Here is a 23,939-nt window from a genome sequence, read left to right on the forward strand (position 1 = left end):
ATGTCCAGTGATAGAGGACTGGTTAAATAATATATCCAAATAGTAGAATACTGTGCAACCAGTAAAAGTGTGCTTTCAGAGACAAATAGTGATGATGAAAAAAAAAAATTGGCATGTTGTTAAGCAAGACATGGAAATGAATAAATAGTAGGGTCATGGTTTTGTTACAAAATATTTATTTGTTTGTTTGTTTATTTTGTTTTTGAGTACCCTGAGTAGTCACAAGCTTTATTTAAGCCCTTTCGAAACCCATGAGCATGGGTTACAGCCTATGAATCTTAAAAAAATAAATACAATCTTCAGCGTTGCTTTGTATAAAACATACGGTATTTTAGCTGCTCAGAAAGGTCTGCCACTTAGTGAGAACTTGCAAGATTCATATATAATACTACTGTTTATTAATTAGTTTCCAATCTTTTCATAAAGAATGACCACAATATTCAGAATCCAATAAAATCCCATGAATTTTGTTTTCAAAATATTTATTAATAAAAAACTAGATGTTAACACCTCCCACCAGTCAGAATGGCCATCATTAAAAAGTCTACCAATAATAAGTCCTAGAGAGGGTGTGGAGAGAAACACTGTTGGTGGGAATGTAAACTGGTGCAGGCACTATGGAAAACAGCATGGAGGTTCCTTAAAAAAAAACTAAAACTAGAACTACCATACGCTCCAGCAATTCAACTCCCAGGCGTATATTCAGGAGAAACTCTAATTTGAAAAGATACATGCACCCCAATGTTCATAGTAGCACTATATACAATAGCTAAGACATGGAAGCAACCAACGTGTCCACTGATAGATGACTGGGTAAGGAAGATGTGGTATATTTATACAATGGAATACTACTCAGCCATAAAAAAGAATGAAATAGTGCCATTTGTAGCAACATGGATAGACCTGGAGATTATCATACTAAGTGAAGTAAGTCAGAGAGAGAAAGACAAATATTACATGACATCACTCACATGTGGAATCTAATAAAATGATACACATGAACTTATTGCCAAAACAGAAACAGACTCACATAGAAAATAAATTTACGGTTACCAAAGGGGAATGGGGTGAGGATGGTTAAATTAGGAGTCTGGGATTAGCAAATACACACTACTATATATAAAATAGATAAACAGCAAAGTCCTACTATATAGCATAGGGAACTATATTCAATATCTTGTAATAATCTATAATGGAAAAGAATCTGGAAAAGAATAGATAGATAGATAATGTAACTGAATTACTTTGCTGTACACCTGAGACCAACACAATTCTGTAAATTATCTATCCTTCAATAAAAGAAAAAGAAAAAAAACTAGATGCAAATGTACTGATATAGTTTCTCTAAGTGAAGGGATTACAGTGATATCATTTAAAAGTTTTTTCCTAAGTTATCTATTATGAATATGTATTCCCTCATATACTTAGGAAAAGATAAACAAATATTCTTTAAAAACCTAGATAGGTGTACAGTGGCTGATAAGAGGACCTCCAACCTGGGGCAGCAGAAAGACCCACAAAAATGTCTCATTCTCTGATCTGGAGCTGGATTGGGTCTTATGGAATATACAGCCCACCATGGGAGGAGGCTGGGCTCTGCTTGCTTCTCTGATGATCCAACCGGGAGAGTGGGTGCGATGGGCCAGCCAAGGACTGGCCGATGAACTCTGGCCCAGCCCCTGGGCCTTCCAGTTAGACTCACACCCAGGAGACAGCATGCAAGGCCATGGTCAGAGGCCTCTGAAATGTGGTCAATTCCACATATTTAATGAGATTCACACACACCCACACACAGGCACACACTCTGTTGTTAAACCAGGCTATATGTTTGATACAGTTTTATAGCACAGGCACTTCAAAATCCCGCAGGCTTCGTGGATGTCTGTTCGTTTTACATTCAGGGGTCCTAGTCAAAGCTGTATCACCACCCCTGGTATGAATCACACTCATCAGTGGTCCATGAAGCCATCCGGGTGATAGGCACACTGTAGAGTGAGGCCCAGCACCAATGCTCCTGACCACAGCCAGAACCCTGAGGCCAGGAGCAAACTCCTCAGTTGCAAGGTTGCAAGCCGCCAGCCTAAGGTTGTCACCATCCCTATCCCCTGCCCTTTGTTTCCAAGGAGACAGGGCTTAGCAATTCTGAGACCCGCCCCAACACCACACCTTTCCAAACCAGGCCTTCCTCTGCCTGAATCATTGGCTTTTCACTGCTGTGTCTGTTCCAGATAATTCCTGATCTAGCCTCCCTTTTTGAAGTCACTTGGGACTGGGTTCTAGGGGGATGTGTGTTGTGGCCACACATTTGAGGGCAGGGAGGCCAAAACTGGCAGGAATGCTGGAGAGAGACCTGCATGTAAGAACTATGGGACGATGCATTCACTTATTAACTGAGAGCCCACCATATACACACTAGATGCTCTGAACATAGAGCCAGCAAGGGACACAGGCCTGTCCTTATGAGCCACAGAGGCTGACAGACAGTCAGATAACTGTGAGCACGTATGAGGACAGCTGGGTGTAGCCTGTTCAGGAAAAGTAACAGGTGCTATTTAAAAACAACAGCAAACACCCTGACATAACGAATGAATGAATGAATGAATGAACGAACAAGCACTTGTAGCAGGGTGGTTTGGCCCAGCTGGGGGCAGGGAAGGAGTCCCTAGGAAAGAGCCATTCAAGCTGCAATCTAAAAGAACAGGGGTGGGCAAGAATTAACCCAGGGAAGGTGGAGGGGCCCAGCAGGAGAGGGAGGGAGGGTGAGAGGGTCTGGAGTCTTTGGGGCCAAGTGCTCGTAGGCACTTTAGGGCTGGTAGGGATCATTCTGGTCATTTCCCGAGGAACAGTGAGAAGTGATGTTTTAAGCACCTCCAGCGTCCTCGGTGACCCGGCCACAAGCCCCATCCTTCCCTCCCGAACAGGCCAGCTGAGCTGCATCAGTTCTGATTGGCCGGGTGAGAACACAGCGGCCTGAGAGCACTGGGGCCCCACCGGCCAGGGGTCCTTGTGTCAAAGCCATGGACGCAGTGGGAGGGCCTGGGGGCTTAGCCGGAGAGACTAGGTCTCTGCCTTGTGCAGTTTAAGGCAGAGAATGGCACGGAGGGAGGCTTAAGTGTGGCTGCCACGAGTTCTGATCAATGTCCAAGGAGGCAAATGTGGGCCTCGGAGGAAGCACCTGGCCACAGTGAGCGTTGCCCATGGTGGCTGGCCTCAGGAGGCCACATGGGGCCTCCCCATCTCTGGAGGCAGATGCCAGACACATCGGGGAAGCTATGGAGGGGCTCCTGCGCCTAAAGCCTGTGGTTCCCTGGAGGTGGGCTCAGAGTCACCAAGTGACACTTAAACCCTGCCCTCACCTCCACGCATCTCCTCCCGCTCTGCCTTAGCCCAACATGGATGTATGTGACGGCTGTCACTGTTGCAAGGGCAATGTCAAAGAGACAGACAGACGCATCTAACAAGATGAGGCAGGGCGTCAGGGAGAGGTCTAACGGTGGTCTAGCCAGCGGCTTAAACTCTGTCACGGGAACTCGTTCACAGCATGGCTGGATGTGGGGCAAACAAATGCCCATCAGCGGCCCCAAGGTCACACCCTTCTCTCAGCAACAGGGCAGAAAAGCTACTTCTCAGCCCTGGAGACGCAGGCACAGGCACTGCCTGCATCCAACTCTCAGCCACCCAGTTTGGGCCACGGAACCACCTGGCACCAGCCTCAAAGGGCTGGCTGGAGGCAGCTAACTGATTCGAAAAGGACCACAGTTTCTCTCAGGAACTGGGGCCAGTGGAGGAAGAGGGGGACACAGTTTCCAATCCCACCCAAACATCAGGAACTGAGAATATGGGAGATGTGCTTTCCTCCAGGGAAAAACCAAGGGGCTGTCAGTGAAAGAAGGATGAAAAAGAGCTGAGCCATCCAAACCGACAGCTGTCTGCTCCAAGACAGAAGGACGCCCACTCGAGGGCCCCGGGTCCCACCCCCACTCCCGCAGCCTCTGCTTCAGCCCCAGACAGAGCACTCCCACTGGAAGGGCTTGTGGACACACATCGGGGAGCAGGCCACCCTGTATACACACTTTATAACGTGCTTAGAAAAACCCACCCAAGAAGACGAGGTTGACTTTCCCATTCTCCACGCTCGTGCCATTAAAACAGCCCCGTGTCCTGCCCGACATGGTGCTGCTGTCCTGAGCGTGTACACCTTCCCTGTGGCTTCAATTACCCGCCCAGGCTCGACATCACTGACATCAGGGGGTGTGACCCAAGATGAAAAGGAACTCGAGTTTGGGGCTTTCCCTGTGCTTTACCTCCCGACTCCTCACAAGGCTGAGTTTTTCACACAGCATAGTGTTTCTCTTTTGGGGACCAAAAGAATGGAATCCCATCTTTGCCTTGTCTCCCTTCTTATAGAAATATTTATGATCTCTCTGCTAAATAATGTATTTGAGGATGACTGTAGTGGTACATGGTGTCTGTGCAGAAAATAGGATGCAAGGGCTTAAATTATGTAAATATAATTAGACTGCAGATCCTATCCCACAGTCCCGTGCTTAGGTATCCTGAGCCCGGGTACATGTTTCCTTCTTAGTTAAGTCAATAGATGCACCGCTGTCCCAGAGATTAAAATTCATTCTTGCAGATGTTTGGATTTTTTTTTTTTTTTGGAAGCTCTTTTCTCAAGCACACCACAGAAAGTTAAATGTTTTCTTCAATGTCTGAATGTGTAAGAAGATGTTTGTGGCTTTTAGAGGCACCAGGCATGTGTGTGCAGTTTTTCCATCTCTGCCCTCCTTCCCTCCACGACTCCTCTGGGCGAGAGGACTGGGTTGGGTACCAGTAAGGCAGCTGGTCAGGGAGAGTCACCTGGGGAGGCAGGCGTGGCTCTGACCTGCTCTGAGCAAACTTGCAGGGCTTCCCTTCCACGCGCCCTCTCCCCACGGCCGCTCCTCTTCCAGGAAGACGAGCTGCCCGTCCCCCACTCAGCCAAGAAGGCCCGGCCGGTCAGCACCAGTGACTAACTCGGATTCCCTGCCATGGATCAAATCGCAGCAAAATATTTCCAGTTGCCAGTCTCTGTTTTCCCACTGTCCCTCTGTTATCCGTCTAAGTAAACATTTGTTCCGCTTATCATTTCTGAGCAAAGACACGAGTCACTCCCCAGAAGAAACCGCACTGGCAGCTGTTGTCCGTTAGGGACCAACATCTGGGAACGGGGCCTGCTAAACGGGCCTCCAGAATCACGTTTGATTTTTGTCTGTCCTCCTCCCGGACAAGGAAGCCCAGGGCACTCTGGCAGGTCTACCCGGAGCAGAAGCCCTCTGCTCAGAACCCTTCTCTTCCGCTGGCTTGCCGAGGTGTCTGAAAGCCCACCGTTAGGGCTGCCCTCTGGCCAGGGATGCCGTTTCCGGAAGGTTCGTGGGACTGTGCCAAGGTGCTTGCTCTCAATGAAAGCATTTTGCAAGAGCCCTCTGTCAGACCCTGGCTTCTAAGGATGGGAGGGAACCTTAAAATCAGGGGCTCCCAGGATTGGGGGGCTTGTCTGGCTTTGCAGCAACTTGTATGGAAGAGACATTTTCTCATAAGCTCTGTGCTGGGCATTGCTAAATGCTTCGTATAGGTGATTTAATCCTCAACACCCAACCAAGTGGCAGAAAAAGCAACATAATCAAAGAAGGTAACAGACAGAGGAACAATGTCCTGGATCAGAGAAGGCTTCCTCTGGTGGAATTTATCTGGTGGAAATTCTGGGCGTGGAAGGGCAGCCAGGTTGACCTACGTGGGACAGTGCGACCAGCGCTCAGGTGGAGGAAGGCGCTATTGTGAGGGTGATGAGAATGCTCAGGGATAGTTCTAATGCACAGGTTTGGAAACCAGCAGGGATGGGGAGTACAAATTCTGGGGACATCCCCAGCGCCTCTCAGGGTTCAAGGTCTAAACCAGGTTACCCACCACCCCAGAGTAGGGGAAGGGCAGTGACTTCGTTAGATGATTCTTTCAGCAACAAACCCCACCAGTCTTCTGCAGCCCGGTGCTTGGCCAACCTAACACAACTCTGCAGATGGAGGATGCTGGCCAGGTCAAGGCTGAGCTCTACCTGGGCCCCCCCCCCCACACCTGTACGTGTCAAGTCTCTCAGACAAGGTGGGCCCTGCAACAGCTGTGGTTGCACCAGAAAACAGATCAAAGGCTGGTCTTGGAAACTTGTACACCTGGTCCACCTGTCCTGGAACGGCTCTGACGGTGGTCATGGGCTGCGCCATGCAAAAAGCAAGGATGGCCTTGGAGAGGGTGGCTTCAGTAGAGACAAAAGCCAGATTAAGAGCTTAAGGAAAGAACAGAGGTGAGTGGGCTAAAGTTAACTTTTCCAATTAGTTGGAAAAAAGAAGGCTGAAGGTGGTAATGTGTGCCACAACTCTCTTTCACACACACACACACACACACACACACACAGCACCAGCAACCCCCTCTCCAGAACTCCTGCTTTCTGCAGCCGCTGTCTCAGCCCCCGTCTTTCCTCATCTTTCTTCTCCCCAAGAATCGGCTGTCTCGGGACTTAGATCCGCTGGTGTCGGGATGTGACTACAGGTTGTACTGTGCTGTGGAAAGGGCACCAGAGTAGGAAGTACGCCCTTCAGACACCCTACCTTCAAAACAGATCTTCACCCACCACCACAGGCACCACCTTGGTCCAAGTGACTGCTGTGTGTGGCCTGGACGACGGTCACCACCTCCTCACCGGCCTGACTTCACTACCCACACAGCGGCCTCTGTGAGCTTCTAAAATTGTGAATCCGATCATCACTCCCTTCGTTTATGCCTCCCATGGGCTTCCCACATCCGCCTCTCTCTCTTCTCTTGTCCTGTTTCCTTCTCTTCGCTGCAGTTCATTCTGCCCCTAATCACACTTTATTTCCAGTCATGTCGCGTGATTACTTCCCCTATCACTGGAAGGCGAGGTCTGTAAGAGCAGAGAGGACCTTCCTCCTATTCACTTCTGTGTCCCGGTGTATCATGGGCATGCTAATATTTACAGAAGATTTGCTGTTTCCTTAAGCTCAGTTTTCTCAGTTATCGAAGGGGGGCGATGAGTTCTGTGGGCTTCACACCCTCGGGAGTGGGGAGATTAAATCAGAAAATGAGGCAGAGCAGCCCCCTTGGGCTACGATGTGAGCGATGCTACGGGATCCTCATCAAGGCTGCTGCCTTAGGATTCTAATTCTGCAGGATGCTTTCCCACCGTCGCAGGTCCCTTGCGAGGTCGAACCCTGGCATCTTCACTAGAAACAATAGTCACGGTGCTCCTCCCAGTTGAGAAACCTGGGAGTCTATTGCAGATAAATTAGTAATGCCTCATCCTCAATGAAGAAGTCTCAGGGAGATTTATAATTTTCTTTTTTTTTTCCTAAGGGTACAGAATAACATAAATCAAAAAGAGCAATAGTCTACCTTGTGTTTTGACTACTTTGACCCTCTTCAACCTCTGCCAATTTTTATCTCATTTTTGTTTAACTTTATACATCAGAGTTTAATTTGAGAGCTGGTCCAGAAGACAGTGATGTATAGGTTACATCAAGTGCAGCTGAAATTGCCCCGTCCCCGGGGACTTCAGGCTGAAGGGAGGGTCCCCGTCCTGTGTCAGGGGGTAGAAGAGGAATGGTAGAGTTTGCCCCTTGAGCCCAGCCCCCTCCTCCACCCAGCTGGCTTCAGAGCTGCCTCTCGTTTATTGATTTGACCAGGTTTGAGGAGCTCACAAGATTGCGTCCACCCAGGGCTCACGCTTTCCAGCACAGCCACGGGCTCAAAGCATCGGTCATGGTGGACGATATTTAGGAACTAGAAAAGGAGTTCTATTAGCATTGATTTTTCCCTCTTCTTAAATCGTTATCTTCTTTGGGAAAGTGTGCCCAGCTGGCAGTGTCGTCTGGACAAAGGGAACGTTGGCTTTGCTTTCCTGCTGTCCAGAGCGGGGCTGGACGTCCTCCGGATTACTCAATGAGAAATGATGCATGACTGAATGAACGAATGAGTTGCCTTCTGCCTCCTCATTACCGCTGGTGTTCCAGCTGGCCTCAAGTATTTTGGGAGACTGTAAACACAAATAGATGAACTGGGTCACTGACTTAAGAACTGGTGAGCCACTGTTCGTCCTAGAAACTTATGGATGCTTGGGACCAGGGGGACCTTGAGGTCTTCTCATCCATGTCTCCTCACATCAGTGTTCACCAAGGCAGCCTGACCAGGGGCTGGACCACCTCTACGAAACACCGTGAGGGACAAGCCACTCAAACAGTGACCCAAGGGCTAGGATTTTTTTAAACATACATTTCCTCCACAGCACTGATCACAAGTTCAAAATGACATACTTGTGCAATTATGTGATTAAAGCCTGTCTCCCCACTAGACCCTAAGAACACTGACAAGTTCTGTAATTAATTCACTAGAAAAGTCTGTTTGTTTACCTGTATCTCTAGGGTGAGGCACAGAGCTTAACATCTGGGAAGTGCTCAATAAATATTTCTGAATGAATGAGTCCAAAACAAACAACCTGGATGGGGAGATGTGATTTGTTATCACCAAAGCAGGAATGAAGACAACAGGTAAAAATGCCCAGGTACAGAAGTCATACTACACCTGACCACCTGATCCACTGTCAATTCCAAGGCCAGTAAGGGGGCTGAGGGAGGCATCAGATGGCAGCTGGATTTGGGGACTAAGTGACAATGCCAGTGGTGGCAAATATCTCTGTAGTTTCCTCATTTTAGACCCGCACTGTCCAACACAGAAGCTATTAGCTACTTGTGTGGCTGTTGTGAAATGTTGCCGGTCTGAATTGAGATGCGTTGTAAGTATAATAATATATACCAGATTTCAAAGGTTTACATGAAAAAAGGATGTAAAATATCTCATTAATAGCTTTTATTTATATCGATTACATGTTAAAATGTTGAGATGATAATTTGGGGCCTATAATTGGTTAAATAAAATTCATTTTTGAAATTGATTCCACCTGTTTCTTTAGCTTTTTTTTGATCCAGTAATTTTATTTTGGGGCTGTCATCCTGAAGAAGTAATCTGAAATGGGAAAAATTTCTTTATACACAAATTTACTAATTATGGCTCTATATAATATAAATTTAAAAAATAACCTAAACATTTAACTAGTAGAAGAATGATGATATTAACTCTGTTAGAGCCATACAATGGAATATTACGCAGCCATCAAAAATTGTTTACCAAAGATTTTATTATAATGTGGCAAAGTGCCATGACAATGCTCAATCAAAAATTCAAAATTCTAAGCGGCACACACAATATTACTGTATCTCAAGAGGAAGAGCTCAGAAGAAAACAAAGGGAAAGAAGTCTATCAAACCATTATAATTGTTGTCTCTGGAGAAGGAGGTGGTGAATGACTTCCCTTTTCTTCTATTTTTACAATTAAATATTATTTAATAAGTTTTCAGTAATAGGGAATTATACACATTTTGTTTTAAGTGAAAAGGGCCAGTCGCAGGGGTTTGCTTGGGTGTTTGCAGGTGGAGAGACGTGCCGATTCCAGACTGCCACTTTGAAGCAGTGCAGCCACAGCAAACCCCAAGCATCCCCTACAGCTTGTACCTGGTGGGTCATATAGTCCCTTAGCCAAGTAAACATCTCCTCCATCAAGGACCTAAGAGTCCTTGAAGGCACCTGGCTCCTCCCTCCCGCCTGGCACAGAGCAGGCATGGCTGGCAGCCTGGCAAGGGGGCACTGCACCCACGCTGGTTTCTCGCCACAGCCCTTCCAGCTCTCCCCTGCGCTGTGCCAGGGAGGCCAACTTGGATGGCTGTTTCAACCTTTGACTTTTTCCAACTAGCTTCTAGCGGGATTTACCCAACCTGGAGTCCTGACAGGAGAGCGGAGGAAGGGAAGACAGGGCAGTGTGAGATGTCACCCCCTGGTCCCCCTCCTGTGGGTCTTCTGACGGTGGCAGCTTTAGGATGCCCTCCTTCCAGCTTCCAGGAACCAATGGCTATCTCGTTCCTATCACCTTCTCTGGTACTTCTCTTCACCCTTACCAGCACCCTCTTCAGGAAATCCTTCCTGAATCATCCTAACTTGAGTATGTCCTCCCTCCCCTGCCACAACCCTGAACAGACACAGGACTTATTTGAAAGCAGAGGGTCTGTGCCACCCAGCTTACCACAAAGAGAGGCACAAAGCACATCCGAGGTGTCCTCGAGACTTGTGGTGGGAGGGGAGGGGTTGAGTCCTGGGGCTGATGGACCTGAGTTCTTATCCAAGTGCTACCCACTTCTAACAGCCATGAGGTGGTCCTTCATGCATTACTTCACCTTACCAGGTCTTGCCTTTCTCATCTGCTGATTGAGGAAGAACACCTACATTTCAGGAGTCCTGTGTGGATTAAACAGATTAGACGAGGTAAGATATCCACACCTCTTATCACACTGCTCAGAGTGGAGTAAACCCCAGCCAACGTTAGCTGTCACTGTTAGTGCTGTTATCCACCGGGGCTGTCAGCCTCATAAGTGCAAAATGTCCGGTCAGATCACGGCTGCCAGAGACACGGGGCAGGAGAATCTAAATCCCCCTCCTCCCTACCCTGGGCTCCAGACACTGCAGGGAGGACCCAGCCCCAGCCCCACCCTCCGCACTGCACTGCGCAGGCTTGGCAGGAACAGAGAAGGGGATGGGGGTGGGTGGCCAGAGAGCGAGGGGAGGGGCTGGGAACCCCGCCCATCAGCAGCAGGTGCACTGCATTGTGAGCGAATCACTTGCTTATTTAACTATCGTACTTACGAAAAAGATCCGAATGAGAAATATGGGCATTTGTGGTCATAATCAAAAAGAGGGGAAAGGGGAGATATAAATGATCAAAAATGCAGGAAAGAAAAAGACATTGGGTATAAAAATTTGCGTCTTTAAAATAGCTGTACTTCAACCTCGGAACGAGTGCATCTTTTAAAAAGCTCTCTGAAAACACTTCCCTGCCCTCTTTGTCTCTTCTCTTTATAAGGCAGCTTCTCTTTAACTCCCGTTGGGAAACTTCTTATAAATGAGGATTTGCATCTCAAGGGATTACTCTGGTTAGGAAAGTGTTTTATTAAAAAATATATGTTTGCCACAGAATGCTGAGCGATATAATTAGCTGGTCCCTTCTGCTTTATTTTAAAAGGCTGTATGGCCAAGTTCTAATTAAACATATTCTCAGGACATTTGAAATGTGAAGGTGCCTCAGAATTGGGCACTAAAATGAAAGAAACGAAGGCTTGGGGGAGGTAAGCTAGTGTGTGGGCGCTCTGGCCACAGGATATCTAGCATTTAGCCTCATTTCTGTCCTGAGGGCACAGCTGCCATGACCCATAAGCCTGTCCCAGCTCAGGGTTGGTGGGACCCTGCCCTGCATCTGGGAGGCAAGGAGTCCTAGGATGGGGTTCTGGGGAGCTGTGTGTGTGACAGGTCATCAGTGACAGGTGCCTAGGTCCCTGCCAGCCGTGCCATTCAAATTGTACGTCTGGATGTTTCGCTCTGCCTGGTTCTTGCCACGTAGCATAACAGTGTTCCAAGTGCCCATACCTCCTCTTATTTTGTGAGTTCAGGACTACAATAAGAGGCCATGGAATCTCACTCTCGGTAGCTCATCCAAGAGAGGCAGTGCCATGCCCTCATTTGCAAAATGTGTAGAATGATGCTTATCTATTTCCTCTTTAAAGAAGCAAATGATCTGGAAATGGAAGTATTCAGTCTGCATGCGGCAGGACAGGCTAGGAGCCCAGAGAAGTTGAATTTAAAACTACCTCTTTTGAATTTTCCTAATGGACTCCCTGTGTAGCACCCTCACTCTCTGAGAAGCACTTTCCCATCCATTAAGACCTCTTCAGGAGCAAGCAGAACTCTCATTCATTGCTGGTGGGGATACAAAATGATGCAGCCACTTTGGGTAACAGTCTGGTAGCTTCCTATAAAGTTAAACATACTCTGACCATATAACCCAGCAACCCCAATCCTAGATCTTGAGACGTGGGAGAAATGAAAACTTTGGTGCACACAAAACCTCTAAGCCCCCGTTTACAGCAGCTTTATCCATAATCACCCCAAACTGGAAAGAACCCAACTGTCCTTCAACCGATGCAGGGATAAACAAACTCTGGTACATCCATATCAACTATGGAAACACTCAACAAGGTGGATAAATCTCAAATACATTATACTAAGTGAAAGAAGCCAGACTCATAAGGTGACGTACTGTAGAATCTCAGTTATATCGCATCCCGGAAAAGATAAAACTAGAGGGATGAAGAACAGATCAGTGGTTCCCAGTGTGGGAAGTGGAATGATGGGGAGGAGGATATTTTGACTACAAAAGCACAGCGCAAAGGACCATTTAGGGGATGGGATGTCTCCAAATCTTGATTGCAGAGGTGGTTACATGACTCTATGAATTTGTCAAAACTCAAAGAACTGGATACCAAAAGAGTGAATTTTATTCTATGCAAATTAAAAAAATACATAAAACCCCTGCAGGCTTAGCAGTGAATGTAGTAGCTGTTTGAGGCTGCCCCCACCCACCCTTATTCATTTTACCCTACAAGGGATTGAGTCAGTCAAGGGATGGCATCCTCTGGTGATGGCTACTATCCACAGAAGTGGCCCCTGAAACCTATAATGAAAGTCCCAGATTACATGGGTCAGTGAAAAAAAATTTTTTTTAATTCTCTTTCCTATTGGATGTAAACAAAGCAGCAAGCAGACCTTCTGACCACTTGTGACCACATGGGAAATCATGAGACAAACACCTTGAGGATGAATGGATGCTGAGAACACAGATCTAAGAGTCAGAAGGCAGAGAAAGCTGGGTTCCTGCTTGTATAATTGAGCCAGGATTAACCACTAGACAATTTCTTTAAGCCAGTGTGAGCAGGGGATTGTACTGCTTGCAGACTAAAGCATCCTAGGAAATGCTATCAGGGAGCTCATTGGAACACTTCTATCCTGATTCACAGTCCCAAAGCAACTTGAAACAAATAAGGCAATAAAGAGCTTCTATGAAACAATAGAAAACAGAGCCAACAGAACATGGGGAAAGGACTTGAACAGGCACCTCATGAATAAAGAAATCCAAGTGACCAAAAACACATCAAAAGGGACTCAATCCCCTTAGCATTCACGGAAACATAAATTAAACCCAGAGAGACAGCAACAACCACCACTAGATTAGGAAACATTAAGAAGAAGGGGGACAGTGTGGGGATTCCTCAAAAGATTGAAAATAGTCTCACCATATGACCAGCAATCCCCTCCTGGGCATATATCCAGAAGGAACCCTAATTCAAAAAGACACCTGCATCCCAATGTTCACAGCAGCACTATTTACAATAGCCAAGACATGGAAACAACCTAAATATCTATTGACAGGTGACTGGATAAAGAAGTTGTAGTATATTTATACAATGGAATACTATTCAGCCATAAAAAATGACAACAAAATGCCATTTGCAGGAACATGGATGTCTCTGGAAAATATTATTCTAAGTGAAGTAAGACAGAAAGAGAAAGAAAATACCATATGATATCACTCATATGTGGAATCTAAAAAAAAAAGACAAATGAACTTAAATATAAAACAGAAACAGACTCATAGACATAGAATACAGACTTATGGTTACCAGTGGGTAGAGGGGTGGGAAGGGATAGACTGGGAGTTCAATATTTGTAGATATTGACAGGTATATATAGAATAGATAAACAAGTTTGTACTGTATAGCACAGGAAAATATATTCAATATCTTGTAGTAGCTCATGGTGAAAAAGAATATGAAAATGAATATATGTAAATTCATGTATGACTGGAACATTGTGCTGTACACCAGAAATTGACACAATATTGTAAACTGACTATAACTCAATAAAAAAGAAAGAAAGAAAGAGAGAGAAAGAAATAGAGAAAAAGAGAAAGAAAGAGGGAAAGAAAGCTTATAACATCATATGCTGATCTGACAAGGATGTGGAATGATGGGAATGCTTAAAAACTGATTGTGGGAGTGAAAATTGACATGATCACTTTGGAAAACAGTTGGGAGTTGGTAGATGTACACACTCTACAACTTAGCAATCCCTCCCCTATGTATATGTATGACAGGCTCTCCCACACGTGCACAACACACAAATAAGCACGTTTGCAGTGCCATTTTTCATGATAGCCAAACACCAGAGACAAAGGAAGACCTACTACACTGCAATATATTCGTGGTCTACAGGTTTGAAAGAAACTGCATACATCCATGTGGTCAAGTCTCACAAAGGCGATGCTGGGTGAAAGAAACAAGACACAAAAGAATTCATTGAATATGATTTCCTTTTTGTAAAGTCTAAATACAGGCACAGGGATGTGCAACTAAGTGTTAATTACAAAGCAAGGCAATAAAGTGATGGCTATAAAGTCAAGGTGGTGTTGGCCTCTGGGAAAGGGGGTTGTAGCTAGGGGGTGTCCAGGGGGCTTCTGGTATTGAGCGGTGGTTATGCAGGTGTTGATTTACACATTTTTCTACATTTTTAATATATCTCACACAGCAAAACAAAATCAGATACCAGAGAAATGCCGAAATCCAGTTTGGAGTTGGGAATATGGAATGAGTGACTCTGAAGGAATTCTGGAAGATTGGCCCCAAAGAGAGACTTCTGGATGGTCACAAGTTTGGCTTCACTTCATCACCATTTATTCCAGCTGGAGACCTTTGAAAAGTGGTTGCTTTTAAGTAAAACTTGAATCCTTTGAAGAGTATCAATTCTCTCTTTTAAGTCTAATGTGTTCATCTTACGGACAGTTCTTCCTGATTGATCACAGTTCAGACCAGATCTGTTCCTTACATGAGTCTACGAAGACTTGAAGCAGCTATCCTGCCCAACTGCTCCTTATTTGCCTGGAGATCTTTCATCTTAAAAATTCAATCATCAGTACCAGAAACACAGGGGACCACATCCAATGCCTTTTGAGTAAGTAAAATACATACTGTGAGTCCAGGCATAAACTTCATGCATTTCCTTGTATACAATTATTTCTTGCTCTTATTTGAGCCTATTAACTCTATTTTAAATATACATCCAATAAGCTCAGACATCTGTTTCCAAGAATACATCAGCTTAGAAAGGTATCAGTGGCAGGGAACGGCTACTGGAGCCCGTGACAGCTAAGAAACTGACACGGTGTTAAGAAGACAGACGGAAAAGCATCTCAGCTCTCCTGGGCTTCTTGGGCGCATTTATTGCAAGCACAACGAGGCAATGTGAAATTAGAAATCGACTAGACCCTTTTTTAAAAATCAGGAATGTGTGCATAATAAATGATCATCATCAAATCTTTAGCAAACCTATTCATTCAAAAAAAAGTCAGTTTTATAGATATTTTCCTACAAAGAAGTCATTCTGCGAGAATCTAGTGATATTAATCTAAATTCAAGTCTCTAGGAGTATATGTGTTTGCACAGATAAAGACAGATAAACATACACACATACACGTACATGGATGAATACTGAAAACTAGCAATCTATATTGTGTGTGTGTGTGTGTGTGTGTGTGTGTGTGTGTGTGTTGGTTTGGGTCCCATTAAAGAATTCAGGATTCGGATGGAATTCACCCTGATAGCTGAACAATTATGGAACAGCTGCATCCTCAGAACAAAATGACCTTTTCATCAAGTTACAAAACATTAAAGGTTAAAGAATGTTTGAAAGGAAGTTAATACTTTTAAAACATTGGGGAAAGTGCCATCCTTTCAAAGACCTGACCAAAATGAGAGCAAAGTGCCCGACGGCCCGGATGATCCTTCCTGTGAGGAGGTGACATATTTGCACCGCCTGCTTCATTCAGAACTATGAATGAACCCACCTTCTCCGGAAATGAGAGGAGGCGGGCCTGGGAGCTGCAGAGCCCGGGAGCTCAGGCAAGAAACCCTTAACAGGCTGGCTCCTAATTGCGATGCTCAAGTCACACTGCTCCTTCTCTGGAGTAGCGAGTAGCGATGGCAAGGAGAGCAAATCAATGAGAGTGTCAGATTTTCCAGGCTTCTACTTTCCATCTGACCTGGACGGTGCAAATTCCAGTCGCTACTAACAGGGAAAATAGAAATATCAGTGAGACTCGTCACTAAACCCCTTCCTTTAATTAGCTCCCAGAAAGGCCTGGAGAATCCACCTTGCTCACCCAGCAAATGCCCACTCTTCCCAAGAAGTCAGGAGCCCTGGGCCCTGTCCTGCCGTCTGCACCTCCCCTCTTCCTTCCTTCATGCCCGACTCCAAGCACCAGCTTGCATCCTCGGGTGCATCGAACCTCACCCTGATTATGAGCCTTTGCTTTCAGGGAGGTCTGACCTCGTGGGTGCGCGTCTCACAGTGGCTGAAATAAGCATCACCATTATTGGACAACCACTGAGTGCCAAGCTCTTCACCAAAGCACCAATATACAGCATCCCAGGGGAGCCTCACTAGACCTGGGAAGTTGGCTCTGCTGCGATTTGCCCGTGGGCAAACAGCTAGTAACACCATTCCTCTTCCAAATCCCCGTCTGACCCTGAAAGCTCCCGGCATGCAGCACAAGGAAACCGAGACTTCAAAAGGCGTCCCCGACTTCCATCAGAGGCCCTCCCTGAGTCGCTCCTCATTGTTTAAGATGGAGAAAGCGGGCTTCATTTTAGAGATGAAGGAGACTAGGCTCAAAAGTGTGTGTGTGTGGTGGTGGTGGGGGGGGCAGTCTGCTGGAGGTCACTTGGTGCATGGTACCCACGTGTGCCCCGGCGCAGATTCGCTGCGGGCTTGGTCCTTCCGCGCCTGTGATGGGTACTTCTCATAATTGCCCTCCCTCATTCCTTCATGCACCCTGCGTTGGATCACCAGCCCTCTCCTTTCTCACCTTCCCTGTCTACCTTCTTGGATCTCAGCGTGCCCCAGATAGGGCCATCCTCCAGAGAGAGAGAGAGCAGCTGGCATTCCCGGACATTTGAGACGGGCATGACTCCTTGACAAATTTCCCTGTTGGAGGATGGCTCTGGCCCATTTTCAAGTCTCATTTTTCCTGGCCGTCAGGTGAGGCCTGAGAGGAGGAAGGAGGGTCTGTGGGTGGCTGGGGTGCTGAGGGGGCGCCTCCCAACCGGACTACATGGGTGCTCACTGCTTCTAAGGCTGGCAGGCCTTCTGGTGGGAGCCCTATCCCCAGGCATTTGGCTGGGATGCAAGATTCTCTCAAAAAGCAGGGAGGTCCCTGGTGTACCTGAAATTACCCTGTTTTCCCTGGGCAAGAGCCCCTTCTCTTCAGCCCAAACACTCCTTAATTCTTATGAATTAATCCCCCTAGTTGGGCAACATATTTTAAAGGCATTGATAACTATCTAGAAGGTGATGAAAAATCAAAATTCACGCTCTCTCAAATTTGTCTTCAGTACTTATCATTTTTCCTCCTATGAGTATTTATAAATGGTTAGCCAGCCTGGGTCCAGGCTCTGAGTGCACCCCCAACAGGTTCCCCCCGCCCCTCCGGATGAATGGGGCAGGGCAGGGTGGCTGAAGATGACTGACTTGAGCTGAGTGAGTCTCCAGAGAGTGGCCACGAGGGCCCTCTGCCCTGGAACTCAGACTTCCCCGCAGCCTGACCACCACCCTTTGGGAGGGAGCAGGGCTGGGGATCAATTACTCACTGGGGCAGTTGTTAGCTGGGACCAGACTCTAAGTCCTGTTGTGATAAAGAACAGTGTACTCATCACCCCACAGTAAAGACAATTGCATTTCTAAAGACTCTGTTTAAAAAATAAGTCTGCAGGGTCGTGGTGGGCCCCAGGGTACTTGGCACAGATGGGCCATGAGGGTGCGGAAGGGGACAGATGCTAAACACAGACAAGAGCTATCCACTGGTCCCTGATGGAAGCCAACCCAGTGGCCCAGGCATAGGCCTCCACTGAGTCCTGAGCCCCAGGCAGAGCCAGGCTAGGAGGCCAGCTCCCCTGGTGCTTGCAGAGACCCCACTTTCCTTAGAGGCCAGAGGTCAGCACTGTCACAGAGCCAGTTCCTTCTCTGCACCTTTGCACACTCGTTTATTTCCACACCCTACTGACCTGTACTGTACACACGTTCCTCCCTGCACGCCTCTGCACACTCACTGGAGCTCCTGCCTGCGGGTGCGAGCGCATCCTCCAGGACGTACTTCCCTACGGATGTTCTGCTGCTGCAGCCGGTTGTCAGTACACTGGCAGCGCCTGCGCAGGCTTTCCCCAGGGGCCAGGTGCTCGCAGCACCCGACCTAGCCCCGGCTCCCAGCCTCCTGGACCGCAAGGCCTGCGTCGGGGCACTCAATCCTCTGCTCTGAGAAAGCTGGATTTGTCTGCTCCAGATTTTCTATATTGGAGGGCTTTGAGGAAAGTGGTTAAGGCCTGGGGTGGGCAAGAGTCTTATCTTGAAGTTCTGTCAATGGAACACACACACTGTTTTAATGTAAATGCTAGGTTTGTTAGGGAAACCTAGAGAGGGGAGCTGGAGTGAAGGGGCTAGAGCTCTTCTTAAACCCCTCCTTGGCGTAACCACTTGCCTCTGCCATCCATCAACACGTCCAAGTGCAACACGCATACGGAGACTGCAGAGCGCCTCATCGTCTAGACCGGCCCTGAGAGCACGCCAGCCCACCACCTCACCACCCCAACTCCCCCATCTCATCCCTGGGGCGGGAGCAGCCGCCCCGCCGTCCCGCCTCTAGAGGGCGCTGCTGGAGAGGTGGTCCAGCCAGCTGCCGCCGCGGGCTCAAAGGGGGCGCCCCAGGGACTCCACCCCTAACCCCTGGCCTAATTTGAATATTTCATTGGCTGCCGCCAGTCTGGTCAATTTATCATGCAAATGTGGGTGCCCTCCGCGCCGGAGAGGAGCCACCGCCCGCGCAGGAGAGCGGCGCCCGATTGGTGGCCGAGACAGCTGCATTTGTAATATTTTTCTTTGGGCATTAGAGTCATTTACCAATGCCATTGCCGCAACTCGAGGCACTGAATCACAAGCCACTTAAAGGTTTTTATTGGCAGCTTTGAAACTTCTTAACATGTTCTTTTATTTTAAACCAAGTGTCAACCTATTTCTGACCTCCCTCTTCCCCCCACCTAAAAAGCTGCAGCAGCTACAAACTACTTTGTTCCCTTGCGATCTGTGCACCGGGTGGCTGCCCCTGCCTTGTCACAGGAGGAGGACTCGCTCTCTTTGGGGTGAGCACTTGGTAGAACTGAAATAAATAATCTTTGAGAATTCTTAGTGGGGCGGAGAACTGACAGAATAGAAAAGACAAAAAGGAAGTAGAGAGTAAGACCTGGAAGTGGAAGAAGGATGAAGGAAATGTGGGAAGGAGAAATGGCAGAAAGACGAAGACGGAAAGAAAAATTCAGAGCTGCTCTGCGGAGGAGGAAATTCTTGGAGTTATTGAAGCTAGTGAGATAAGAGACTATCTGTATACAAAGAATTTGAACCTGCTGGCCACCGTGTCCCAAAGAATTCTGGCTCTGCTATTCCGGAAATACAAGTGATATGCACCAAGTTTCAAGAAATGAAAATGAGAAAGAACGAGGCCCCAGCTCAGAGTCCCTCTCTTGCTCCTGCCCTACTGAGAATTGAGCTCCGTCTTGGTTTTTCCCCGTTTGGAAATTCAGCGACAAACACAAAACCATAATATATAAGACAGATAAAAAGAACGATATAGGAGAAGAGAAAGGGGAAACGAAATACTTCCTTGTCCTGCAAATTCCCTAGCTAGTTAATGAAGTCACTAGGCTTGCAACGCTGGGCTGTCTGGTCTGAGAAGACCCGGTGGTTTGATTTCTGAGACCTCCTGCTCTCCATGGTTCCTGCATTGGAGGAGCCTGAGCTCAGCCTAGCATCTGGCTGCCCACGCAGTAATTCACATACACGATTCTGACCGCGGAATTTGCATCCTCACGGGAAGAGATGGGCACCTCCGCTTTCCAGCTAGCGAAGAGCTGCTCGCTTCCAGCCAGGGGCGAGCCCACCGCGGCTGCAGCTGTCTCGAGTGCAGTTTCCTTCCTTCCTTCCTTCCTTCCTTCCTTCCTGCCTGCCTTCCTTCCTTCCTTCCTCCCTCCCTTCCTTCTTTCCTATTTTTCTTTCTTTAGCTTTGCCTAAATGGTTTGCAAAAATCCAAAGGTGGGGGGGGGGGCACACCACGCTGTAGCGAGCAATTCTGGAAATTCCCCGCACAAATCAGGTCGATGTGTGGGATTTGACTAAAGGGCATTTCGCTAGTAATTGTGCCCTCCAAGCTGGACTTGATGTACTTCAGTCCTTCTTAGACCGAAACACAAAGTTTCTATTTTCTTTAATCTTGGGTTTCCTAAGAAAGTTTTTTTTGGAAGTTCCGTGAAAGATTGGGCTTGAAAGAGAACTACGCAAGAAAGGGGAGTAGAGTCTAAGCTGGGCTCCCCAAATCTGCAAATTTGAGACTGAGAGCACAGAACCTGGGGGTGGTGGGGAAGGAGAATCCCCAGCTGGTCTTGGAAACCCCAGAAAGTAGTCTCTACCCATCACCCAAGTAGGAAATAGGTATGTAGGTAGACCAGTTCCCGTTGGATAACTCTGTTCCTTCCCTCCCTGTTAAGTGCATAGTTTTTAATTTTTGTTTTCAAAGACGTTTATAACTAGCTGGAAATCTTGAGTTGGGGGAAAAAAAAAAAAAAGAACAAGGCATCAATGAGGACCTGCCGAGCCCTAGCTTTCTAGGGGGCTTGACTAGATCAGTTTCCATCCAAAGTTCAGGAAGCCTCAGTCTTGCCTAGGAGTTCAAGGGCCGCCGGGCCCGCCTTGCTCTGCCCCGCCCCTGCAGACAGCCGGCCTCTGGGCTGGCTCAGGAAGATCAAAGGTCCTTTTGCCTTTGAGTCCTGTGGTCCTGGTGGGATTGGCAGACCTGCAGGGAGCACAGTTGGTAAAGCTGGGCTACTCCTCTGTGCCAGAGCTACAAGAAATTTACAAAGTAGGAAGCCACCACCCGAGGGGGAGGGTTGGGAGTGTGTGTACCCGAGTGTGTTGGGTGGGGGTGGAGAGGGTGGGTTTCATATTCTCAGCACTAGTTCTTGACCTTGGGACGGGAAAAGCCTCCTCCTTTCTTCGAGGATTGCCTTGCCCCGCCCCCAGCTCACATCCAGGCGCGCCTCATGCAGATCCCCCGAGGTCCCACAGAAGTAGCATTAATATACCGCTCCGATTTTCGAAGGTTTATTTCACGTCAAAACTGTAAAAGTTCTTGGGAGAATTTACAGGCAAAACATCTGGTTCGTTAAAACAAAGCTACCGGAAAAAGAGAAACAAACTTCGCCGCTGTGTAAGTGCACTTTCAGCAAACAGTTTACCGCCTAGCTGGGGCCTGGCCCCAAAGTCCAAATCCTTCGCGGGTTGGCAGGCGCTATGGTCCCGGACCCAATTCCTAGCTGAGATGTGCAGGTGGCGGCAGTCCGCTTCCCTGCCCTCCTGCCTGGCCCAGATTACAGTGTGAGGAGTGTGAAAGGGGCCAGACCAGAGCGCAAGCGTACCAGGCAGCGCAGGCCAGAGAGCACTTGGCGCCGCCTCTCCTGGCACTGCTGGGCAGGCACTGGGTTCCCCAAAGGCCCACCGCCGAGCCAGATGCTCTCATACCTTGAAATGGGGTGCAGGCTCCGGGAACGTACCCTCTCCCTCCAGGTGGCCCGCGGCTCCCTCAGCGCACGGAGAACCCCTCTCCAAGGTCTAGCCTTAGGGCCCTGCTCCTGGGCCCTCCAGCCTACCCTGGCTGGCTACCCTGCCTGGATAGGCAGCTTCGAGAATGCCTTCTTTCTGGAAACCTTTTCCCTCCTGGTCATCCCAAGTAAGGACACACTTCATTCAGCCTGGCTTGGGTCCGGCGGGCTGTCACCCAGTACCCCTCAATCGCACCTTGAATACAACCTCGGCTGCCTCCCGGCGGTGGCCCGCCTGTTCCTTCCCTGCATGAAGTTCCTGACTCCCTTGCGCTGAGGCCAGAATCCCAGCTCCTCCACTGCACACTTGTTTCAGCCACGCCCGCATACTCCCCCGACTCCAACTCGCCTGGGTGGGGCTGGGGTTAGCCAAGGGCAGGAATGCCCCCGGAGTGGGACAGACCCACGCAAGTAGGCCCAGGCACCGAGGCCTGGGGCTACTTGAGTTCCGAAAGCTGGAGTCGGGTTTCTAACCCCTGACCTGAAGAAGAGGCGTTTGGCAGCCTTTGTACTGAACAGGGCTCAGCGCCCCACTGCGGAGGAGGAACGGGGTTCAACTGGGCCCCAGGCGCAATCTTGGGGGTCAGGAGTTGTCTTCATGGCGCCTGGAAATTTTCTGGGCTCTTACCCGGCTGAGTCACTTGACCTCAAAAGCAGTTTGCCACCGGACGTTTCGCTGTCGCCCCACGGTCCCCCAGCCCAGTCCTTTTATTTTTAGAGGTTTAAAAATTATTCCCAGAAACGCAGCACCTCTTAGAGGTGACAGCATCTAACTGGCCTAGGGGGTTACTTTTTGCGTGACTCACGGGGCCAAGAAGTTACCAGGTGTTTGTGCGGGGCGGAAGCCTGTAGTCGCTTTTCAAAGGAATGGTCTCTTTAACTCGTCAGAATGGGGTACAAAGACTACACAGTGCGTCTTCTACAGAATTCTAGCTCCATGGCCAGGCTCGGGCTTTTCTGCCTCTAGTCTAGCGTGAAAACGGTTTGGCGGCGGGATGTGGTGCGCGAAGCCCGCACCCGAAAGCGCGGTCCATCCTTCCCGCAGGAAGGAGCCCCAGTGAGCGCCGCCGCGGCCATCTCTGGCCTCTGGAGCAGCGGGCGCAGACCTGGGCACTCGCCAGGGAAGCGGTTCCTGTATCCCTTTGAACTTGCAAATCGCGGAACGAATAGACGCACAGGTTTTGACCAGCTTGGGTAGTCCACTGAGGGGCAGAACTTACCAGGCACCCAGACAGAAATATTTACAGCAGGAATAAAGTCAGGTAAAATATCCAGGTACAGCCGTCCCGCAGATGTCCCTATGTGAGCTCTTCCCCTGAAGTTCTTCGGAGGACAAGAAAGGCCCTTTGGCACGGCCAGACTGGTCTTATGATTGGGGACATATGTGAAGATGTCTGTCTTCCGTACATTATGTGTGTTGGGGGGTGGGTAGGGGGACGGTAAGGAAAAGAAAGAAACAAAAGCAGGGGAACATGCCACCACCGCCGTCGCCGCCGCTGGGGTCAGCGCTCTGGGAGAATGGCCGAACTCCCTGCAAAGCACTGGCTTCTCCAACGTATGGCCCTGCCCTCTCTCTTTGTAAATAACATGTGAATTACAGACTTAGTGCCACACAGACACTATTTCTCCCTAAATCGACCCCTTATTCTCCCTGGGATCCGAATTTTCTTCCCTCCCCACGCTCCTTACTGTCAGGCCATGTCATGAAGCAGCCTAGTAAAGTTTTAGCTTTAGTCCTTCTGGCTAAGACCTGCCTGGCAACATCGACAGCCTCACTCAGCCCAGCTGAAGCGGGTTTAAGCCAAGGCATTCAGGTAGCTTCCGGGTCTATACTGTGCTTGCTGCGGATTTGGGAAGCCTCGCCCCTTTCTTTCTTATGCCACACCCAGTCCACAGAAAAGGGGCAGAGAGCACGTGGTGGAATGCAAGGGCTAGGCTGACACTGTCCCCTGCATCTGTCCCATCCCAAGAATGGCCTGCAAAACTAGTCTTGTTTAGAAGTTCCAAAATTAAAGGAAGTGCGTGTGGCTAAAAACCCAAAGAGATCAGGGTTCCAGGCTGTGCCAAGGCAGGCTGGAACCCTGTTTGCCTTTCGGGGCAAGGCAGCGCGGTCACAGTACGCACTCCGCATAGCCCGTGTTGTGCGTGACGGGCTGTAGCCGCGATGTGCAGCTCATTGACACTGATGGATGCGCCAATGGTTGG

General features: G+C 48.5%; 1 long non-coding RNA gene across 2 annotated transcripts; it reads right to left on the reverse strand.

The window, feature by feature from the left end:
- Positions 1-804: 804 nt before the first annotated feature.
- Positions 805-23,939, reverse strand: LOC123615369 (uncharacterized). 2 transcript variants are annotated; one of them, XR_012509056.1, is made up of 4 exons: positions 16,904-23,939; positions 15,884-16,104; positions 10,181-10,392; positions 805-8,083 (listed from the first exon to the last, which is right to left on the reverse strand). It is a non-coding gene; the product is annotated as an uncharacterized LOC123615369 (long non-coding RNA). The 2 variants fall into 2 exon arrangements; XR_012509055.1 differs by having other exon boundaries at positions 15,884-23,939.

The sequence above is a fragment of the Camelus bactrianus genome, chromosome 9, assembly GCF_048773025.1.
Source record: "Camelus bactrianus isolate YW-2024 breed Bactrian camel chromosome 9, ASM4877302v1, whole genome shotgun sequence".
NCBI classification, from domain to species: domain Eukaryota; kingdom Metazoa; phylum Chordata; class Mammalia; order Artiodactyla; family Camelidae; genus Camelus; species Camelus bactrianus.